Below are 22,960 nucleotides of genomic sequence, written 5' to 3' on the forward strand. Positions count from 1 at the left end.
ATAATTTTGTACGTGTTCACAGCTTCATAGTTGAAAGGAATCATTAGCACCAATGTTAATTCAATATTTGATACTCAAATAGACACTCAATTGATACTCAAAGTCAGGAGAACTGAACTAAAAATGTATATTTGTTAATTTGGATTTTCTGATTACAATACCGGTATCTGCATGTTTCTAGACGAAGCCGTTTTCTAGAAAGAACCATGACAAATATTTGTACTCTGTCTTGGTGATGTCACATTGCCCAAGATGTCTTGCCATGCAGCTGTGTCACAGTAATGGTTATTGAAAGTTTGAGTCTATGCATGGTGTTGGCGTGAGTTCCTTGAGCTTTGTTGTTTAACCCTAGAATTACAAAGACTTTTTTGATAACATGTTTTACCAAGCCTGGGTAAAAATGCCCATGTTTTATTTTGTAATTATGGCTTTATATTTAAAGTCAGGTTATTCTATCATTGAAATCCAAATAACTCTCCAATAATTACTGTGATACAAATGAACTCGGAGTGATAGAGAGCAATAATAATATTGCCAATAAGGTTCATAGTCTTAGCTGCACTTTATTTAGTCTGGAAGTTCATAGTTAGTAGGAAACTTTTCACATTGACCTGGTACAAATACAACTTTAAATAGTGAATGTTTTTTATATTCATGGTGACCACAGTTAACACATGTAACTTTTGTTTTAGTGACATTCTCTCTTTCTTGCTGGGTATTCCCCTCCTTCATGCAAATATGGCATCTTGCTTTTCGCACTGGCTCCTCATCTGTCTTCACCTGCTTTGCTGCTAGTTTCTTCCCAATTATATCTTCAATGGCAGGAGCTATGGGTCACTGGAGTCATCTGAGTTCCAATGCAACTACAGTAAGCTTCACTGATACAACAATGAACATTTTAAATTACAGGTTTAACCAACACCTCCTAGACATAAGGCCTCACAACCGTTCTGGGAATATACTGTGACGTCAGAATCGGCAGGCAAGCTTGAACCTTTTCAGTAATAACACAGCAATGAGTTTGGTCATGTAACGCTGAAATTAGAAGAGTTTTAATTCGTTTAATGGTGCCAATTGCTAATACCGTTGTACATAATGGTACTGATGTGTTGGGTACTCAACTGTAAGGAGAAATGCGACAGTGATAACGAAGTGCATGCATTAAGTTTCCGAAAGACGAGGTTATGCGGCAGATTTGTTTACGTGCAATAAAAAAAGACGAGGTTATGCGGCAGATTTGTTTACGTGCAATTCCAAGACAAGACTACAGATTTACTAATAACTCAGTGGTGAGTAACTATTATTATTACATTCTCACACAATCATAATGAGCATAGGCCTATGACGTATTTAACAACACGCAACAGCTGGTGATATGTAGGCATATTTACTCTTCAATGATATAAGGTTATGTTAGCTCACAATCATGGAATACATTATTTCAACGGTATAACTTTATTATTATTATTATTATTATTATTATACGCATTAAAACATACCACCTACAAGAGCTGCCAGTGTAGGCCGATTCACTCCGTAAATGCATGAATTTCGCTCATGGTGATACATTATTTTAAGGTATGCCACAGACATTTCAAAGTCGGTGATATTTTATGGGAAATAACTGGTATTGATCGTCAGGAAAAACTTTTAACTACTCCTCTTCCAAGACCATGACTGCCCATCATATTTATCGTCACATTCTGGCAGGTGAAGAGAAGAACCGAGCAAAAAAGTAGAATAGAAAGAGAAGCAATAAACAGAGCCGTTGAAGATAGTACATATCTCATACCGTACACAGAATTTCAATCCACAATCTTACACAGCTGAAAAGTACAATAAACATGTTGTTACCTGATGGTGGTTGTACTGTGATGAAGGGAACGTAAGTAATTTTTCTGTACGTGGATACATCAAGGCAACCATACTACATATCATATGTAATCATCTAATAGGACATGGCCTCTATTTTAAACGGGTTTTATTAAACTATGAAATATTTCTAATGTATATGTGAACAAAATTACTAATACAAATGCGGTATATTCTTTAGTTACAAAACATCACAGCTGCATTACAAGGAATGAGTGTAACAATGTGTAGAAAGATTCAAGAAATAAGTTAATTCTAGTCCTAGCTGGTGAATTGAACACCGAGGATGATGTCCCCACAGTTAATTTAATAGTCGCAGTTAAAACATTTCTTGGTTCATAAAGGAGTATGTGTATGATTTTCTTGTTATTTGTTCAACCTTCTGCCTGATATCTCCTTATGTTTACAAATTTACGGCCGACCCCGTGGTGAAGGGATATAATGCCTGCCTCTTACCCGGAGGCCCCGAGTTCGATTCCCGGCCAAATCAGGGATTGTTACCTAGATCTGAGGGCTGGTTCGAGGTCGACTCAGCCTACGTGATTACATTTGCGAGCTATCGTACGGTGAGATAGCGGCCCTGGTCTAGAAAGCCAAGAATAACGGCCGAGAGGATTCGTCTTGCCGAACACAAAACACCTCGTAATCTGCAGGCCTTCGGGATGAGCAGGGCCAAGGCCAAGCCCTTCAGGGCTGTTGCGCCGTGCGATTTTTACAAATTTATGAGACATAGTAGTAATTTAATGTTGCCACATGTCAGTACTTTTAAAAGAGTAGGCTCCGGTCTGAACGGTAGTCCAATCTTAGAACAGAAACTTACATACTTTCTGGAATACATAAAACATAAAGTTCAAGGTTTCGAACAGAATGACAAATTGGTAACATCGATGGTAGGTGAAATTCTCATTAAACCATACATGAACTTCAAGGGAGGAAACATTGTAGGCTCATGTGCAAATACTGCCAGTGATGCTACGTCAGCTTAGATGTTAGGCCTATGCTAATATTATACGTGCTAGTTTTCTTTTAAGATCATGTAATGCCTATTTAAATTGAAATATATTTGTAACATCCTGTTGTGCTGTTAGCGATTCGGCCTAAGTAAGTTAACATTGCAAGATGCTGCCGTGTTTTACAACTGTTTGCTGTTTATCTTTAATGGCAGAGTCACTAAAATACGGTAATAACGACAGTATAATTCAGTATACTTTAAAATTTAAACGCTATTTGTCAGTGAATAAATTATTCCATTGGCAAAAAATATTAAAATCATGTCTGTGTTTAACCATGTTCCGCGTTTCTCTGCATTGCCATCGCCTCCGTAGCGTGACGTCACCACGCTGTTGTTAGGCCTTATTATCTAGGAGGTGTTCGTTTAACACATGAAATTCAAAGCCTCAAGTTTTACCAACAATGGGCAACGAGTGTCCATATGCAGAATATTTTAATTCAATTTATAATTTTTCAGTGATTCATAGTGAATTAAATAGATTTGAAGGTAACTGATAAATATAAGAAGAGACAAAGAGATTTGAATTTTGCGTATGGAAAAACATATGGGCACTTTCTGCCTATGCTTGGTAATTCTAGGGTTAAATAATAACTTATTCATTACCATGTTTTATGAATTTCATTGTTGCCATGTTTTCAACATGGGTTCTTCTTTATGTTTTAATACACTGTACAGTACTTTTAAATGTGACTGATATGCTAGCACGTTCCATTTTTGGATGTTATAATGAATCTGGTCTTCATCCTCATGTAGGATACTACTATTCTCCCATCCAGGGAAATTTCCCGAAACTGCAAAAAATATTGGTTAATTGTACAAAGAGAAACAATGTTTCACTTAACAATGCTGTTATTTTAAAATCACAGCAATAGAACCAGATGTAGATGACAATGCTGTTATTTGTTCAGAAAAATTTAGACACCCTAGGCTAAAAAATAATTCCTTCAAAATATTTAGGACCAGATTGGAAATCATCCACTACAAAAAGATAGAATCTTGATTTCTGAAAGAATTTGGTTTCTGATTTACTAAACTGTAGTAGCCCTGAAATGAACGATGAAAGTACATCTGTCCAGGAGGGCAAAAGCACATCTGTTCAAGAGAGCGTAGACATAGCAAATGTGTGTGTGCATATATTCAGTGCGGATTAGGGTGTGAAACTTACAATCAACAAATATCTTGTGACGACATGAATAAATGTAACTCAGACGTGTACAGAGAGCATTGTTTTCCAGAAGTAAGTTGTAGCTGTGTGGAGACACATCTCAGGCAACGTGACATCATCAACTTGGAGTAGAAATATTTGTCTTGGCTCTTCCCAGAAAACAGTTAAATGTAGAAGTATGCACATACCAGTATTTTAATCAGATAAGTCCAAACTGGCAAATATAAAAATATACATTTTTTGTTCAGTTCTTCTGTAAGTAGGACAATATTTTAACATGTACAACACAGAGGTTTTGTATGAATTCTGTTTTTTCAAATGTTATATCTTAACCAATTGTGAAGATTTAGTGGCCGATGTTGGCTAAAAATAATTGAAACATGTACCAATATTCATGAAAAATGTTTTAAAGAGATTCTTAAATGTATAAAATTATTGAATAGGTGGACAAATGGATACTTTTTCTAATAATTACCGTATAATCCCGAATACCACCCGCACTTTCCTCCCCCCCCCCCAAATATTGGTTCTAAATCTTCGGTACGGGTCTTATTCAAGCCGTTCATTCTCATAAATATTTACTACGTTTACATGGAGTATTAAAATAGATTTGAATACGGTTACCGTACTCAATATACCACATGTAAACAGACATGCAGGTCTTATTGTGTTTTAGTTGCGTTCTAGAAAACAAGATTGATTTTTTTCTCAATACGGTTACAGTGGCATGTAAACGCGAAGTGTAAGGTAATGAAATACGGCCAATCAAAGAATATCGGTAAATATGTGATAAATTTGAAAGCCGCTGCTGCGGATGCTAGATCGTCATTTGTTTTACAAGTGTTGCTGGCATGCTGGGTGCACGAATAGCTGATCTCGTGGGATATCGTACTTTGTGAGAGTCCAGACTTTTGGTTACGGAAGTTTACCTCACTCACATTTCAGTTCCTTATCTGTCCTGTGAAAGTGCTGTCTCGATAGTAAGTGACTGATTCAAACGGCGTCTGCGGTCATTTACTGTGCATGAGAAACTTAAAGTTGTAAGCAAAGCTGAAATGTACGGAAATCGTGCCGTTGGCAGAAAGTACGATATTGATGAATCGTGTATTAATGATTGGTGGAAGAAGGAAAGCTTCTAAAAAGTAAGAACGATCGCAGAGCGTTCCGTGGGCGGAGTGCAATCTTAATGGAAATTGAAGAACAACTCCACATATCTGTGACAGAAAAATGTGAGTTAGAATGTGGTGTTTCTAGTGAAATGTGTCAATTGAAAGCACTAGAGACCTCGAAAGAACTCAAAACACAGAGTTTTACTGCACGCCGCGGATGGATCAAAACTTATCGGGAAAGGTTTTGTACATTCAGAGATGTACGTCTATTTCATGTCTCCTTGGGGCATATGAAGAGAAATTAACGGCCTTTTAGCATCACATTATTCATTTGAGGAAGCAAAATACTTACTTGCTGTCACTAATTGGGAATGCTGACCAGACACCTGTCTATTTTGAAATGCCACTGGAAAATACAGTGGATACGAAGGGTTCTAAAAGTGTAACCATCAGAACAGGTGGTAATAAAAAGCAACGATGCACAGTAACGTTGTGCATACTAGCGGATGGAACTGAACTCCCTCCATATGTGGTTCTGAAAAGGAAAAATCTTCCGAAAGGAAACTTGCCGACCGGTGTTATTGCTAGAAAACATGAGTCTGGCTGGATGGACAGTACATTAGTCGAGGACTGGGTGAAGTTTGTTTGGCAATGTCGCCCGGGAGCCTTGTTACAAAAACAAAACATGCTTATGTTGGACAGGTACTGAGGACATGCAACTGACGCCCGTAAAAGATATGATGAGAAAAGGAAAATGACGATGATGATGATGATGATGATGATGATGCTTGTTGTTTAAAGGGGCCTAACATCTAGGTCATTGGCCCCTAATGGCACGAAATGAGACAAAATGAAATGACAAATTAAAAGCCCAAAAACATCCACTGACCACAATTCAAAACGTGAGGATGAAGAATGAATGGATGGATATGAATTTAAAACAATCAGTGGAACTGACCCACAGTGCCTCACATGCACAGAAGCTGGCGTAGAACAATGATATTACCGAACAAGGGACTGCTTCTATAGCACAATACTGAATCGATGATACTTGCAGTCGAAAGGGGTCCAAAATCCAGGTCAGCGGCCCCTCATAATGGTACTTATCACTAAGGAAGTAGAACCATGGTATTTGTCATGTTGCAGTACTAATCAAGAGTAGCATAGACTCGCGGTATTTCACACATTATGGTACTACACACAGGTAATTAAATTCGCACATGTATTACAGATCTACGCTGTTTCACACATTGCGGCACCATTTACAGGCAACGCAATCCTATGGTGTTCGTCACATGAGGGTACTAACCCCAGGGACTCATACTATCCCGTGGTATTCCTCATATAGTGGGTACTAATCATAGGCAAGCCAGAACCATGCGTTCCCTCATCCCACAGTGTCGCTCATGTAGTGTTACTAATCACAGGTACTGTACAAGTTGCTGCGCTCTCGTTTGCTACTAATCACAAACCTATTTGGTACCCAACGTAGTGCTACTACGCGCAAGTAAAAGCGACCCATGGTGTTCCCCGCATGGTAGTAGTGATCACAAGTAGTTTCATGGTTCTAATTTGATCATCCCTTGATCGCCCTTTTAGTCACCCGAGGAAGGAAAAACCAATCTTACGATAATTCTCGGAGGACTCACTTCTATTCTACAGCCGTTGGATGTGTGCGTGAACCGGTCTTTCAAAACTGCAATGAAACAGTTGTACACCGAATGGATGTCTGAAGGTGATCACGTGTTAACACCAAACGGACGAGTGAAGAGGCCTGAAGTGGGACTAATGCTCATGGGCGCGCATTTCCAACGATCTAGTGTCCAAAAGCTTTAAGAAATGTGGAATTTCAAATCCAGTGGACGGTAGTGAGATGACTATTTGTTAAAAGATGCCGGCGATGAAAGATCCTATGGTGAAACTTCAGATGACGACTGTGAATGATCCGAGTAATGGAACAATTTTATTTGTGATTTTTGTGATGATTTTATTAATTGTAAGCTGTTTGAATTTTATATTTGTGGTATATTTGAAGAAAATTAAATAGGTATTGTACCATTTCATTGCCCTGATAATTTCGAATCGTGGTGTTAAAATCGTCGTTTTGTCGTGAATAGCGATAAAGTGTCGGAAATCATGCGGCAGAAAATACGAATTATAATATACAGACATATAGAATCAAACAGGCCGTAAACGTGAAGTAAGAATGTGCAGACCAACGGAATCCAAATGGCCGTGATTTAGGTGAATGCAGTGACTTTTAATTGGAAGAACCAACAATGGGAACAGGGGAACATCGCATGAAGTTACCAGAAAAAGATTTACGATTGGATTGATAAGCAACAAGAACAGAAGATTTAAAAAGGATACTTCCTAAATTATTGTGAAACCAGATTGCATTATAAAGTTATAACGATACATTTTTCGTAGTCGTAACAGAAATCCCAAGCAGAGTATCAAAAAATAGACGAAGTAAATAGTGGAGCGCAGATCCGGAGTAAACTATAGACTCTCAAAGATTTATCACTGGAACGTTGAAAATTGATCAATTAATGTATCTAATCAAAACAGGGTAACATATAAGATACCTCTTAGGTCATTCAAATTACAATATTGACGTTTGTCATGTCATAACCTACTTTGCCCAATATAAGTATAGTTCAAGGAAGATCTACAAGTAGCAGATTGTCAAACTAATGATATTTTCAAATATGTGTTTTATGCATGTCTTCGAGAGCTACATGATGACCGACTAAACTGAAAATGGGATTGACCTCTGACGGTAACCTACCAACCATTCCTACGGACCCGAGGATCGAGACCGCAGCCCGGTCATGATGCAGCGATAATCTGGAGATGAACGTCCTAGGAGAACCAGGAAGCAGCCATCCCAGTCCAGAAATGCAGACGGATTAAGTTAAGTTTCACAAAGTTCTCTTCTTAAATTATAGTTATATGTATTTTATTTGATATCAAGTTGTCAATGGTGCTTGTACAAGAGCTAGGTCCATATGTCTTCGAGAGGTGATCTTAATATCGAGTTTCAGCGCGAATGAACCAATAGTGACGTTTAACTGTTGGATTTAGGTAATCTTCCAAAACTTATAAACACTCCCATGTGTAGGAAAGATAACACTCGCAAATGATGTGCTTTGCTAGCAATGTTCAGCTTTCTTTCAAAGAATATTGCCGTACATAATGTGATCTTAGATATTTGAAATGAGAATATGTAGCACATTGAATTGTAGGTTATCGAGCGGATACGACGTCAACTTTTCGCCAAATGTAAATAGATACAGGCTTAATATGTTCATACTTTGATAAGAGAAGTGTGCGTCGATATAAATGATAGTTGTTGATCCATATAATATAAATTGTGATGAGATATTTAATCTATTGAATTGAGCGGTACTTTGAACAGAGTTAATGATGTTTATATTTGCGGTGAAGCCATATACGTCGGAAATATTGAGGTAAGATTTATGAATGTTATAAATGATATATGCATTGAGATATTAGGCGTGGAATTATGACTAATACGACGACGAATTAGGAAGGAGTTCAGAGTAAGGCTAATTGATGTCAGTTTATTTCAAGCAGTTATGGATCAGGATATATTTGACGCTTATAGCGACATGTAATATGGCTTGTCTTATTATATGAGTTATTGACATTTGGTTAGTGAACTTGCAGATTAATAATAAAATACGATCTTCAAAAATAACCCTAGATAACCTATAGTAGAGTATAATGACGGCATTTTTTAAGAAAATTTTACATGTTACTCAATATTTAAAACGACTTAAGTAGGAACAGCAAATCATTGACGGTAGTGTCTTCATACTGTTATGTTATTGCTATTTGCGAGTGTGGAAGTTTCATCTACGGCGGTCCTTGACCATTACCACTCAGTTGATTGGATTTATAAAGCATTACGACCTTAATTTAACCTAGACATAAACTTGTTGAGATTTTATTGAAGAATTCTTACATATTTCTTTGGGAATATTTTGAATATCACTAAGTATGATCAAACATATATATTTTTTATGATCATTGGTATATCAGCTTAGGTAGCAATTGAAAGCTACACATGTGAAACATTGCTTACTCCGTCTACGTTATTAATGATAGAGTCATAAACATGAAATAACGTTAGGATGAGACACCAAAAAGAAGCATTCTTTAAATGCATGATTGAACAAAACTTTCAATAATTATGTGCATATGTAAAGCATAATATTATGTAATCATTTAATATCCTGATAGAACTTAACAACAAGTTAGGATTTCATATTTAAGGAGAATTTGATATTTATATTCCCAGATAATTTCATTTTAGTTTATTCTTAATATAACAGTTCGTTAATTTTGAGTTAGCCAGATGGAATGATGGAATTATTTATGTTAGTTTAGTGGACTGAACATTTTAATTGTCTTTTATATGAGACTGAGGAGATGTAGAAGGTAATCCACGTCAGGCCAGGAGAACTTCCTGAAATAATACAATTCCGCAGAGAAATTGAGGAAGAAAATTGTTTATGGGAGTAGATGAGACCGTGGATGTTGTGAAAAATATTGATAATGTGAAATGGAAACTAATAATTAGCGTGATAACTTCAAGGCAATCAAATTTATTTTTATTTTGAATGAGATACCTACATGTACATAAGAATTATTTGAATGTCAACTTATCCTTCATACAAAAATAATTTTGAATAAAATTAGTATTTAAGAATTTAACTTATTATTATTATTTATAGGTTATAAGATTAATTTAAGGTCATTTCATATTGGAATTTAGGATTGGTCGCATTTTGATTTATTGACCTGTTAGTCATGCAGATATGATGAATATATTAGAGGCGCGTATCTCAGTCGGATTCGCGTAAAAAAACAATAATTTAGTTTGATATAGGATAATCCCTGAGTTGTATAGCATAGCTAGCTGGAGATTTTCTTGAACGCCGGCGTGTAGTTAAGTGGAAGAAAGAATGACTCCCATACGTGGGACAAGAAAAGAAGAAAGACGCCGCGGGACTCAAAACTTGGCGCAGTATGCATGTTATTTTATTTTTTCCGTATTTTGCCGTCTCAAATTTTGGGGTGTGGGTCTTATTCGGTGGCAGGTGGTATTCGGCATTATGCGATATCTACAATAATAAAAGGAACTATTGTGTGCCTGTGTATGAGTATGCGATGCCCAGCCAAACCTACGGCAGGCACAGATCTGATTTTTTAACGTAGGTAGATGGAATGGAGTCCAAATACACCTCGAAGGCAGATTTTTCTTTTTGGGGAGTTATGAACAAAACACTGGCGGAAAACATGTACTGGGGGATATGACAATCTAAGGTGTTGTCACTAGGATAAGATGTATAGATACACTGTCACTAGGTAATGAACATAAGACAGAAAATGCAAGTCAAGGAGCCATTTTAAGTCCATGGCGTAGGAAGCCATTTTCGGTCCCTGACATGAAAAGCCATATTCAGTTCATGATATCCAGATGTGTTTGTCTGCATGCATGTGTACAATGCCAAGCCAAATCTAAGGCACGCAGATATCTATAAATTTTATCATAATCATATTCTTAGATGATTCTTTATACAGGTACATAAACACCTGCTTTCATTAATTATTTACATTCATATTTATTTATTTATTTATTTATTTATTTATTTATTTATTTATTTATTTATTTATTTATTTATTTATTTATTTATTTATTTATTTATTTATTTATTTATTTATTTATTTATTTATTTATTTATTTGCATTCGTTTAAAATTTTAGGGAATACTAGGCTTTTGTTATACCAGCAATAAAAAGTCAATTATATTTACTTTCAACTCACTAAATCTTACCCTTTATTATTTTATGTACAGGAAACATATTTTACATAAGATTAGATAATAAACAAGGAACAGAAACAAGGTGTCATTTTAAGTCCATGGCATAGGAAGCCAATTTCGGTCCCCGACATGAGGAGCTATATTCAGTACGTGATATCCAGAAGAGTTTGTCTCTATGTGTGTGATATCCATCCAAATGTACGGCACACAGAGATCTGAAATTTTTAATATATGTGGCACAGTACTTCACCAATCATGCATGGCTGAGTCAAAGAGCACTCCTTGTTCCAAAATTAAGATGGCAGTGTCATTGACAAGCAACTTTTACAGGAATTGCCCGGTGGTCGACAAATTTACAAGTCTATCGATGCAACATTTAATACAGATGAGGCTGTTATCTACACAACAGAGTTTTTGAACAACTTGGAGTCACCTGGAGAACCCTTGAACATCTAGGAGCAGATGATTGTGGCACCAATTATCCTTCTCAGAAATTTGAATCCTCCTTCCCTGTGCAATGGAACACAACTCTCAGTCAAGAAACTAATACCAAATACTATTGAATCCACCATCATGACTGGACATGCTGCAGGAAAAGTAGTATCCATTCCTAGAGTTCAAATTATCCCTTCGGATATACTGTTTCAATTTAGACGTCTGCAGTTCCCCGTTCATTTGAGTTTCACTATGTGCATCAATAAGGACAATCGCTTAAAGTTGTAGGACTGGATCTTTGGAAACTGTGCTTCTCCAATGGTCAACTGTTTGTGGGTTGTTCAAGAGTTGAAAAGACAAACACACTACAAATGGAAGGTCATTTAAAATAGTTCATCTGGAAACCCTATAAGGAAAAATTTGTTTGTTTTTTTGTGGTGGTTCCTGTGCAAACATCATTGGCTGTGAGCTTCATGTGACGTCTGAGCCAGACAGGTGGTGATGTGTGAAGAACTGGCTGCCAAATCATGTCTCGTCCAGCATATAGATGGAGCCACGCTGCAGGGACTGGCAGAACGCCTCACCGAGGTGAACCAGACAGGCACGTTGCCCTGTCCAACAACACCAGCAAACCATAACCTGAATATGATGGCTCATCATCACTTGAAAATGTGGCTCTGATAGGTGGACTGAGTGGTGATCGCTTGGAGTTCCACTCCTGGACTTTATGCGCCCCCCCCCCGCCTATCTTCTACATTGCAATTGTGAAGGAGTATCATCAAACGGGTTGTAAATATTGTGACTAATGGGGCATTTTAGGAGTTGTATATCCCTAGACTTATGGTGTATAGGACTTAAGCAGTTCATTTGACTTAGAAGCTTTGTGTGAAGTGTAAAGAGAGAGAGAACTTAATTTCGCCACTTGTATTTAATTGTTTTAGTTCATTTCTCGTATCAAAGAAGAGCCTGTAGTGTATATGTGTCTTCATTTCATATTAATCAATAAACATGTTGTATTTTGTGATATTTGGACTCTATTCAACACATAAATGCCCACAAGGCAAAATACTACGGCCAATTCTGATCAATTACTCGCAATCATACAATTGCTGCAACAACAACAAGAGCAGCAGCAATTCTAACAATAACAACAAATGCAACAACAGCATGCTTCCTTTCTGGACACACTAGGGCAATTGATTCCCCCCAGACGGTACATTCAATTCTCACCTTCCCCCATTTTTTTATATCCATAAAGAAGAATGGACTGTTTGGGGAGTTATGACAGGCTCCAACAGCAGTTTATTTGTCATGAGGTACAACAAGAGGCCATGCATAAGGTGCTTTACGTAAGCTCTGTTGGTAATGATACCTGTGACTTGTTAAGAAAAAGTCCAGAAAAGGACATTTCAGAGTTCTCCTTTGCAGAATACACGCCCATTTTACGAAAGAGATGCATGTTGTGGCCACTAGATATATTTTTTCAATGTCGGATGCACGCCAGTTAGACACACTCGGACTGGATAGCGGAGTTGCGGGGTATTGCTAAATTATATAAATTTCTCTGTTGCAAAGAGAACTAACTCCATCATCCACGACATGATTGTCATACATACCCCTGGAGAGAAAATTCAGTTTGATGCAGTCAAATGGAGCAACCCCTGCTTGGATGAGGTGCAGCATATTTATGAGATGACAAAGAAGATGACCGCAGAGATCATGGAAGGTGTTGACACAGTACCAGTGACAAACAGGGATAACAACAACACCGAACCCCATACCTCTAAAGAGTACCGCAGTCAGTGGACAGCCCACCCGAAGAAAGCACCCGCTCCCTTGCCATGGATACAGATCAACTCGGGCCAAATCACGTGCGGGTTGTTATACATACCATGACCAAGAGAAGTGTAAATTTCTCAAGGCTAAATGTTTTAAGTGCAGCAAAATTAGCCACATTCAGTTGGTTTGTCATAGGGTTACAGGCTCTGGGGTCTGAACTACCCAGGAGATGGAAGGAGAAGGAGATGGAAGTAGATCCAATCAACCTGGTGATAATATTTAATGGCGTGTGGCCTCCGGAGAGACCTGGTGCGGGTCTTTTGATTTAGCGCGTCGTGATGAGGATGAAATGATGATGAAGACGACACATACACCCAGTTCCCGTGCCAGGGGAATTAACCAATTATGGTTGAAATTCCCGACCCTGCCAGGAATCGAACCCGTGACCCCTGTGACCAAAGGCCAGCACACTAACAATTTAACCATGGAGCTGGACTACCTGGTGACGATCACTGCTAACGACAAAAAAATGATGCTCCATTTATGTCTTCAGCAAAATCAAGTTCCTTTCCAAGTCAGTACGAGATTTCTGGTCTCTTTAATTAATCTTACAGTGTAACAAAAGACTGGTGCCCCGCAGTGTGACCAGACCAATATTCACTTAGTCACTTTTGACAAACAATGGATTGATATCAAAGGCAAGATCCGCATGCAGGCCTCCTACCTCAGCATCCAGAGAATAATTGACTTGATGGTAGTTAATATATGGTCATCAGACTTGTTGCATCTTCTTCTTCTTCTTCTTTTCTTGATGGGGCCTCTAAATATTAGTTCCTAATTAGCGCCAACCTCTAAGATCTTTTGCTACTATGTTTATCCTTTATTCCCACCTAGATATACCTGCTCACTTCACAAAGCTGCAGGTTGTTCTTATTGGGTCTTCTTGGATTTTTTCTCTCTCTTTACCTGGTAGTCCTAGAGTGGAGAGTCTGATTCTACCCAGCGCCTCACATTCGAAACGTATGTGTTCAGCTGATTCCTTTGCTTCATTGCATTTCCTACATATATTGTCTCTTATTTCTCCAATTCTAGGTAGGTGTTTTTTCAGATGGCAGTGTCCTGTCAACAGTACTACTACCCATCTTATATTTTCTCTGATGAGTTTCAACAGTTCTTTAGTATGCTTCTTGTTTGGTCCTTTTATCAGTTCCTTTTCAAGCCTGCATCCTGGAGTATTTTTCCAGTTCTCCATTTGTTTCCTTTGTACCCATTTTCCTATGCAGTGTCGGGCTTTTCCATGGGAAATCCCGCATACAGGTTCTGGACCTACAAAATATGTTTCTGCCCCTTCTGCTTCTAGTGCCTTAACGGCCGCTTGGATGTCCGTAAAAATGAAAATGTTCTTATTCCTATAGTTCATTTGCAGATTTTCTCCAAGACATGTTGTGATAGTTATCATAGTGAGTGTGTTTGTATAGGCTCATCTGGATTGATCTCTCTGGTCCTCCCCTGTTGATCCAAGAGAGCAACTGATGGGACGTTATTATTGGTAACAACAAGATATGAAGTACGGGATATAGAAAAGAAAGAGTCCGTAATCGAAGCCTGAAAAGGTAATTGAGAAGGTGACTGGAGAAGAGAATTATTATACAAAGAATCAAAGATATTAACACCATTATCAGAAAGTTGAGTAGTAGAAGGCAAATTTCCCCTCGATGGAGGAACCCTCCTTCTGTGCCATCCAGTCTTAGAGCCATCAGTCCACCACCAGTATTCCATTTGTTGATATCCCAGTCTTCTTTTTTTAATTATCTGGGTCTCAAGCGGTTTTTCAAAGCTGTACCTTGGTATCATATGATCAGAAGGCATGTGTAGAACTTCCTCTATTATTACTCTGTTAATTTTAGTGTCCTAGATTGGGTCTTTGTGCATTCCAGCACTCTGATTGCGCCAATCTATATGAACTCATTCTAGCCTGTGCATAGTGATGGGAGGTCTAGTAAAGTATTCAAGGCTTCTGTCGGCATAGTTCTCATAGCCCCAGTTATGACTATCCATGCCATTCTCTGTAAGCTATCCAGTCTACTGCTGACTTTTCCTTGACTTACTTTCTGCCACCAGATGATTGCAGCATAGGCCATCAACGGCCTAATGACCATTGTGTATATCCACATTACCTCTGATGGTCTTAGGCCCCATGTCTTCCCGACGGGCCTTTTACACGCATACAGCAAGTTCTTGGCCCGGGTTATGTTTCTTTCTATATGTGGATTCCAGATTAGATCTTTATCTAACACTACGCCTAGATGCAGTGCCTGTTATTCCATTTATATATATCTTGCCCAAATAGCTTCAGTGATCTCTTTTCCTCTATTTTTTTCCTTCTTGTAAAAGGGACCAGAGTTATCATGTTCGGGTTGACTGATAGTTGTTCTTCCTGACACCAGTTCTCCACGAGGTTAAATGATCTTTGCATGAGGTCCTGGAAAACACTCATCACCTTACCTCGCACCACAATCACTAGGTCATCTGCGTATCATTGTGTATAAAAAACCTGTTCGTTGAGCATAGCTATGATTTTGTTCACCACGAAGTTCCACAGCAGAGGGAAAATTCCTCCCTGAGCACAGCTTCGGGTGGCCCTAACCATCAGCGCTTCTTCAAATAGGGTTGCTTTTATCTTCCTTCCGTCTAACATGGATTTAATCCATTTGACGAAGGTTTTACTCACCTTGCTTTTTTCCAATTCTTTGATCATAGAGTCATTGGTTGTACTGCTAAAGGCTCCTTCTATATCTAGAAGTGCCACCAGTGCAATTTCCTTATATTCTAGGCTTTCCTCTAGTTTACAAACCAACTGGTGGAGTGCTACTTCAGTGGATCTGCCAGGTCTATATGCAAACTGATTTTCATGTAATGTTGAGTTCAGTTGCACCGTTCTTCTGATATATTTATCCAGAATTTTCCCCATTGCTTTCAGCATGAAGGAGGTTAAACATAATAGTCTGTATGCATGGCTTGGGCATAATTTGCCCTTCCATGCTTAGGTACGAATACTGTTTTAGCTTCAGACCATGATTTCGGTACGTACCCTAAAGCTAGGCTAGCTCTGAAAAGGTCCGTCAGGGCATTGACGAGTATCTCCCATCCTACTTGTAGGAGTATCGGAAGTATCTCAACTGGCCCCGGAGTCTTTATAGGATGAAACGTGTCGATTGTCCATTTTACATGGTTATGTTTTATTATTCTGTTGGCACATTTCTAGTCTGCTCTTCGAGCCCCGGTCTCTATTCCAACCGTTTCTTCTTCTGTCATTTCTTCAGCCTCAGGAAAGTGACATGCCATCAGTATCTCCAGCATGTCCCTCCCCGCCTGAGTCAATGACCCATCTGGTTTCTCCAGTGTCCTCACTTGATTTATATGGGTTGCTTTCAGAATCTTCTGGAGCTTTGCTGTTTCAGTGTGTGATTCCACTTTCTCACAGAACAGTCTCCAAGATTTTCTCTTTGCTTTCCGTATTTCTAGGTTATACTTAGTGAGTTTCTTATGATATATGTCCCACATACCATTTCTAGATGATATTCTATATAACATCCCAACCTCTTTTTTTCATTTTGGCTAGTTTGTTGTTCCACCACCTTACTTTCTTGGTGTTTTTTCTTTTGAGAGGACAGTTGTCATGGAATGAGTTTATAATAGCCTCTTCTAATAGTTCCACTGCCTCATCCAGTTCTTTCTGTCCTATCATGTTAGTTGGAATATTTTGTACAGCCTTCCCTAGAACTTCTCAGTATCTATCCCAGTACCTATCCCAGTTAGTTCTTTTTGGGTCTCTGTACATCTCAATCCCACATAATCTCACATATATTGCAAATTGGATGTGCTGGTGGACTGCCGATGATGGTTCCTCCAGCACCTTAGTTTGCCATATGCGTAGTGCTTTGTATAATGACCATTACGTCCCTAAGATTTTTATTTATAAATGTAAGAATTGTTTCCTAGGTTTAATATCGTCAACCCAGCTCCAATAATAAACTCTAGTTAAGACTCACCTCTTGAATTGCAGTTCATACTGCCCCATTCCGTGCGGTGTGAATTTGCATCAGCTCCAAGGACTAGGCGTTCGCCTTTCCTCTTTGCGTTGCAAATTAGGTTCTCAACTTCTTCTAATGGGGGCAGATTAGTTGAGTCATATGGGAGGTATGCAGAGCCTATGGTTATTTCTCTGGGTCTCTCCCAATTTAGGCTTGTTGCATATTAGTAACATTAATTTGATTATTGTAATACATGTACCAGAACAGTACAGTATTGGCACAAAAGGTGACGTGATTAGTCAATGACGCTTGACACCTAACTTGAAGTATTTTGATAGGAGCTAGTATGTTATATTGGCATGAACCAACAAACCATAGCACCTGCGTTGATGAAGTCAGTAAACCCCATTTTATAACAAGGAGGTTCAACCTCCTTATTGGAAATCACAAACACAAACTTTGTAGCAATAGCAGAGCAAGGAAGCAGTACTGGGAGAAAGGAGAGAAATCTGTGGTAGGTACAAAAAGATTAATAAAAAGGGATATCAAAAATATTGAAGAGGAACAGTCAATTTTCAACAAACATATTCTAACAAATATATTTTGTTTTCATAATGAGAGATAACAAGAGAAAACAGCTACAATCAAAATGTTTGAAAAAATGACCAGTTTCAAAAGTACAAATTCTATCCATTTAACACCTAGATAGAACACATCACAACGAAGCTTTAGAATACAATGACTAGATTCTGAAGAATTAGATTCTAACAATATAGCACCAAAAATAAGGAATGCATTTTATTTGTTGATACAATAACTAATTTCAAAAGAATTAGAGGTTGTTTTTTGCTTTACGTCACACCGACATAGATAGGTCTTATGGCGATGATAGGAGAGGAAAGGCCTAGGAATGGGAAGGAAGTGGCCGTGGTCTTAATTATGGCACAGCCCCAGCATTTGCCTGTTGTGAAAATAGGAAACCACGGAAAATCATCTTCAGTGCTGCCCGGATGCGAGCTCACTGCTGCATGCCGCTGACCGCATGGCCAACTCGCCCGATGAATTAGAGTTTTAAAATTTTATATTCAAGATTTAAGATCAAAGGCCACAGTAAGATCACACCTCCAGGGTGTTTAAAGAGCATTTCACCAGCGAGCATGTACAATTAAAAGAGAGAATTGTCACAAAGAAAGGAACGGGACAAGGAGGTGCGGGGACAGAGAGAGAAAGGAGATCGAATCCTGCATGAATGTAATTATAGGCTATAAAGTTAAATGGAAGCACATGAACATGTCATACTAAGTTGTTTTAGGTGAACTTAAATAGTGTTAAAGTTCTTAACCACATCTTGACGTACAGTCCAACATGACAAATTTAACATTAAAGAAGAATCGAAAATCTAAGTTATCACTATTAAAAGATGAACACAAGTCGCCAAAAGGCAGTAAGATCGAAAGTTATTGATAAAGCCTGAAGGGTGACAGGAATGTTACAGTTCCTGCGTGAAAGTGGGAAATTAGTTCATCAACTCACCCAGTCCTCATGCGTGATGGATTTTTCCAAACTGGCGGAAAATATAATGAAGTTCGTGCAAGGAACACGTACTAAAATTGGAGCTCCCTCCACCGCAAAGCACAGACGAAGAAAGACTGATTTCACCGGGCAAAGTTGGCCCATTTATAGGCGGACACAAGTACTATCCTAGTAGTATAATTGGAGAGTTCTGCGGCCTCCTCCTCCTCCGGCTCCCAGAGGCCCGCTCCTCCTCCTCCTCCCGGGGGGCCTTCCCAGGGGCCTCCTCCACCGCAGCCAGGGGCCTCTTCCAGTGCTGCAAACTTAACCTTACTAGCGCGAAATTTGAATTGGTAAACAAAGCCACGTGCATTTTTTGACAGCTACGTGCTTTTTTGACAGACAACAACGCATCGCTAACCTCAGTACTGCCATATTGACGGGCCTAAACCTTAGTGGTACCAACTTAACCTAACTAGCGCGAGATTTGAATCGGTAAACAAAACCACGTGCTTTTTGACAGCCACGTGATTTTTTGACAGACAACAATGTATCGCAAATCTCAGTGCTGCCATCTTGACGAGCCTAAAACTCAGTGCTGCCCACTTAACCTTACTAGCGCGAGATTTGAATCGGTAAACAAATCCACGTGCTCTTTTGACAGCTGTCATCCGCCATCTTTAATCAACAGAGCAACGTGCTGCCCTCTTGCAGGCAATTTCGTCAGCTGTCATCCGCCATCTTTAATCTACAGAGCACCGTGCTGCCCTCTTTATCGTAGTAGTGGCCAATTTCCACGTCACAGCTGTCATCCGCCATCTTTAATCAACAGAGCATCGTGCTGCTATCATGCGGGCAATTTCGTCAGCTGTCATCCGCCATCTTTAAACCACAGAACACCGTGCTGCCCTCATTATGGCGTGTAGTAGCGGGCAATTTGAAAAGTTCTGTCAGCTGTCATCCGCCATCTTTAATCGACAGAGCACCGTGCTGCCCTCTTGCGAGCAACTTCGTTAGCTGTCATCCGCCATCTTTAATCCACAAAGCACCGTGCTACACTCTTGCGCGCAATTTCGTCAGCTGTCATCCGCCATCTTTAATCAAGAGAGCGCCCTGCCGCACTCTTTAGTTGAAATGTGGTGGCGGCAAATTTCACATTCGCCATCTTTAATCTACAGAGCACCGTGCCGCACTCTTTAGTTGAAATGTGGTGGCGGACAATTTGATAAGCTGCCAGCTTTAATCAAGAGAGCATCGTGCTGCCATCTTTATTCTTTGACATGTGGCGCTAGGTAATATGCTTAGCAAACATCTTTAATCAAGAGAGCACCGTGCTGCGCTCTTTATCGTAGTAGCGGACAATTTAAAAGGACATGTCAAGGAATACCTTCGTTCTAAGAGAAAAATAAAAAATAAAAAGACTACAGTTCTGAACAGCTTGAGTAAGATAGCGATTGTTATAACCTCCTTTTCACTGCTCTATCAAGGCATAGCTTTATCGAATACTTGAAGATTATATTACAAGAGAAGTTATTAAGAATATAATCGAACACTGTACTCGATACAACATATGATCAGAACATCGATTGATGTGTTTAGAATATATCTGGGGGTACATCTTCGTTCTAAGAGAAAAAATAACAAGACTACAGTTCTGAACAGCTTGCATAAGATATTGATTGTTTGCTTAGCATAACTTGCACCTAACATGCTTTTGTAAATTAGCGAAAAAAATAAATTCTAGTCTTGTTACATCAGGAAGGGTAACTGGCTAAATCCTAGTCTTTCAGCGTCGGGAAGGGCATCTAGCCGTAAAACAGTAGTTCGTGATGTAAAGCACTAGATACTATGATTTAAAATCATAAAAGAGTATCCGGCTGTAAAAACAGATTCTTGCGTTAGGAAGGGGCATCCGGCATTGAAACAGGTTCTTGCGACTTAAAATCTCATGTCTGGAAGGGCATCCGGCTGTAAAACAGGACTAGGAGTAGGAGAGCAGCAGCTAGCTGTTTCCTAGTGTAGTTCAAGCGTTTGTAGATGAAGTTTGAAGCAAGCCTACACACACAAGCTACATCAGGCCGGCGAGCTGCCGTTGGAATGTGATGCATCAGCTACTTTCGCAGAGTACGTAGTGCACAGCACACGTACAGTCCACATCAAAATTATTAGCAGCAGCAGCCGCAGCTTGTCGAGCTGAGCTTAGACCTTCGTTTAATCGAAGTACAAATATGTTTGCCTGCAGAACTTGTATATTTCAGTACCTCAGCGTCTCGTGTTGTTCTTACCCTAGCTCCAAGGTCGCTAACAGGTAGGAGATACTGTGGATGTAGGCTTAGCTTAGTGCTCCTGAGGATTACTTCTCAGCCTAGCGCCTCTGTTTACTTACAAGTAAGGAATACCGTAGATGCAGTCTTAGCTTAATACCTTTGAAAATCGCTTCTTAGCCTAGTCCTCTCCTTGTCTACCTACAGGTAGGGAATACCGTAGATGCAGTCTTAGCTCAATACTCTTAAGAACTGCTTCTTAGCCTAGCGCATTCTCTTTACCTACAGGCAAGGGACACCGTAGATGTAAGTTTTTGCTCAGCTCAGCACCCTGCTAAGTACAGGTAGGGAATACCGTAGATGTGATCTTAGCTCAATACCTTTAAGTACCTACAGGTAAGAGATACCGTAGATGTAGGCTTTTTGCTTGGCTCAGCACCCTGCTAATTACAGGAAGGGAATACCATAGATGCGGTCTTAGCTCAATAAATTTAAGTACCTACAGGCAAGGGATACTGTAGATGTCGGCTTTTTGCTTAGCTTAGTGCCCCCGTTTAAGTTCAGAGGTCGAGGATTGCGCGCTGACCTTCCTAGGTTCGATCCGCATCAGCCTGCAGAACTCTTCAATTCTGGCACCTCGGCATCTTTCAAAAAAACGGCAGGTTCGATCCCGGCTTAGTGCTTAAATACGTCAGCCTGCAGAACCTAGCGTAAGGCACTCGGGAGAACTCTTGTTGCATAAACATTTCGTTCCAACTGTACTGCAGACATCTGCAACTCCCACATCCGCTTAGTAACAAGATGCATATTTACTCGGTGCAGCCTGTGTCAAGCGCTCACAGTTCTCTGTGTGCGTTTATTGTGTGCACATCCTCTACGTTCTCACTTACCGTCAAATTACTGTCTGCTGTGAATATTATTCTTCAGTTTGCAGCCTTGAACTTAAGGTAAGCCTGAAGTGTTGGTTAGTGTTAGCATTTTATGTTCGAAAGCAATTTCTACGCTAGGTAATAAACATCTTTGAGTTGCATGTTTGTAAAGATAGCTAGGCTAACTGACTTAAATTTTCATATCTCTACACTACATTCATATATTTTTGTTGTTTTTAGGTACAAAAAGAATATTATCGTTCGAGTTACAGGCTTGAACGTGCACATTTTATTCATCTAAGTAACAGCCTGCAGTCTGCAGCGTGTACATTTTAAGGTATGTTTCGAACTTTGAGTTGCATGTTTGTAAAGATAGCTAGGCTAGCTGACATACCTTTTCATATCCTATCATCACAATTGCTTCTGCACTACATTCATATATTTTTTGTTCTTTTAAGGTACAACCAGAATATTATTGTTCGAGTTAGAGGCTTGAACGTACACATTTTATTCATCCGAGTAACAGTTTGCAGCGCGTACATTTTAAGGTATGTTTCGAACTTTGAGTTGCATGTTTGTAAAAATAGCATTCTAAGGAGAATTAGAAACATAGACATAGAAGAGGTTAATCTTGTAATTTCAAACACACGACAATGTCTGACCTCTATAGGTTGAAACTTGGTTTCTTCCGAACATCGCAACTCTAGGCTAGCTGACTTGCCCTTTCATATCCTATTATCACAAGTGCTTTTACGCTAGGTAATAAACATCTTTGAGTTAAAGATAGCTAGGTTAGCTAACTTGCCCTTTCATATCCTATCATGACAAGTGCTTGTACGCTAGTAAAGAAGGCTAGGCTAGCTGACTTACCCTTTCATATCTAATCATTACAAGTGCTTTTACGCTAGTAAAGAGCTAGGCTAGCTGACTTACCCTTTCATATCCTACCATCACAAGTGCTTCTGCACTACATTCATATATTTTTTGTTCTTTTTTAGGTACAACCAGAATATTATCGCTCGAGTTACAGGCTTGAACGTACACATTTTATGCA

General features: G+C 39.1%; 1 protein-coding gene across 1 annotated transcript in view; it reads right to left on the reverse strand.

The window, feature by feature from the left end:
* Window positions 1–11,953: 11,953 nt before the first annotated feature.
* shi (dynamin-1 shibire) overlaps window positions 11,954–22,960 on the reverse strand; it is a 726,486-nt gene continuing 715,479 nt past the window's right edge. The window contains exon 18 of the mRNA XM_068225570.1: window positions 11,954–12,059. The gene's annotated coding sequence lies outside the window, so the exon portion shown is untranslated. The remainder of the gene's footprint in view (window positions 12,060–22,960) is intronic.

The sequence above is a fragment of the Anabrus simplex genome, chromosome 1 (assembly GCF_040414725.1).
Source record: "Anabrus simplex isolate iqAnaSimp1 chromosome 1, ASM4041472v1, whole genome shotgun sequence".
Classification (NCBI taxonomy): Eukaryota; Metazoa; Arthropoda; class Insecta; order Orthoptera; family Tettigoniidae; genus Anabrus; species Anabrus simplex.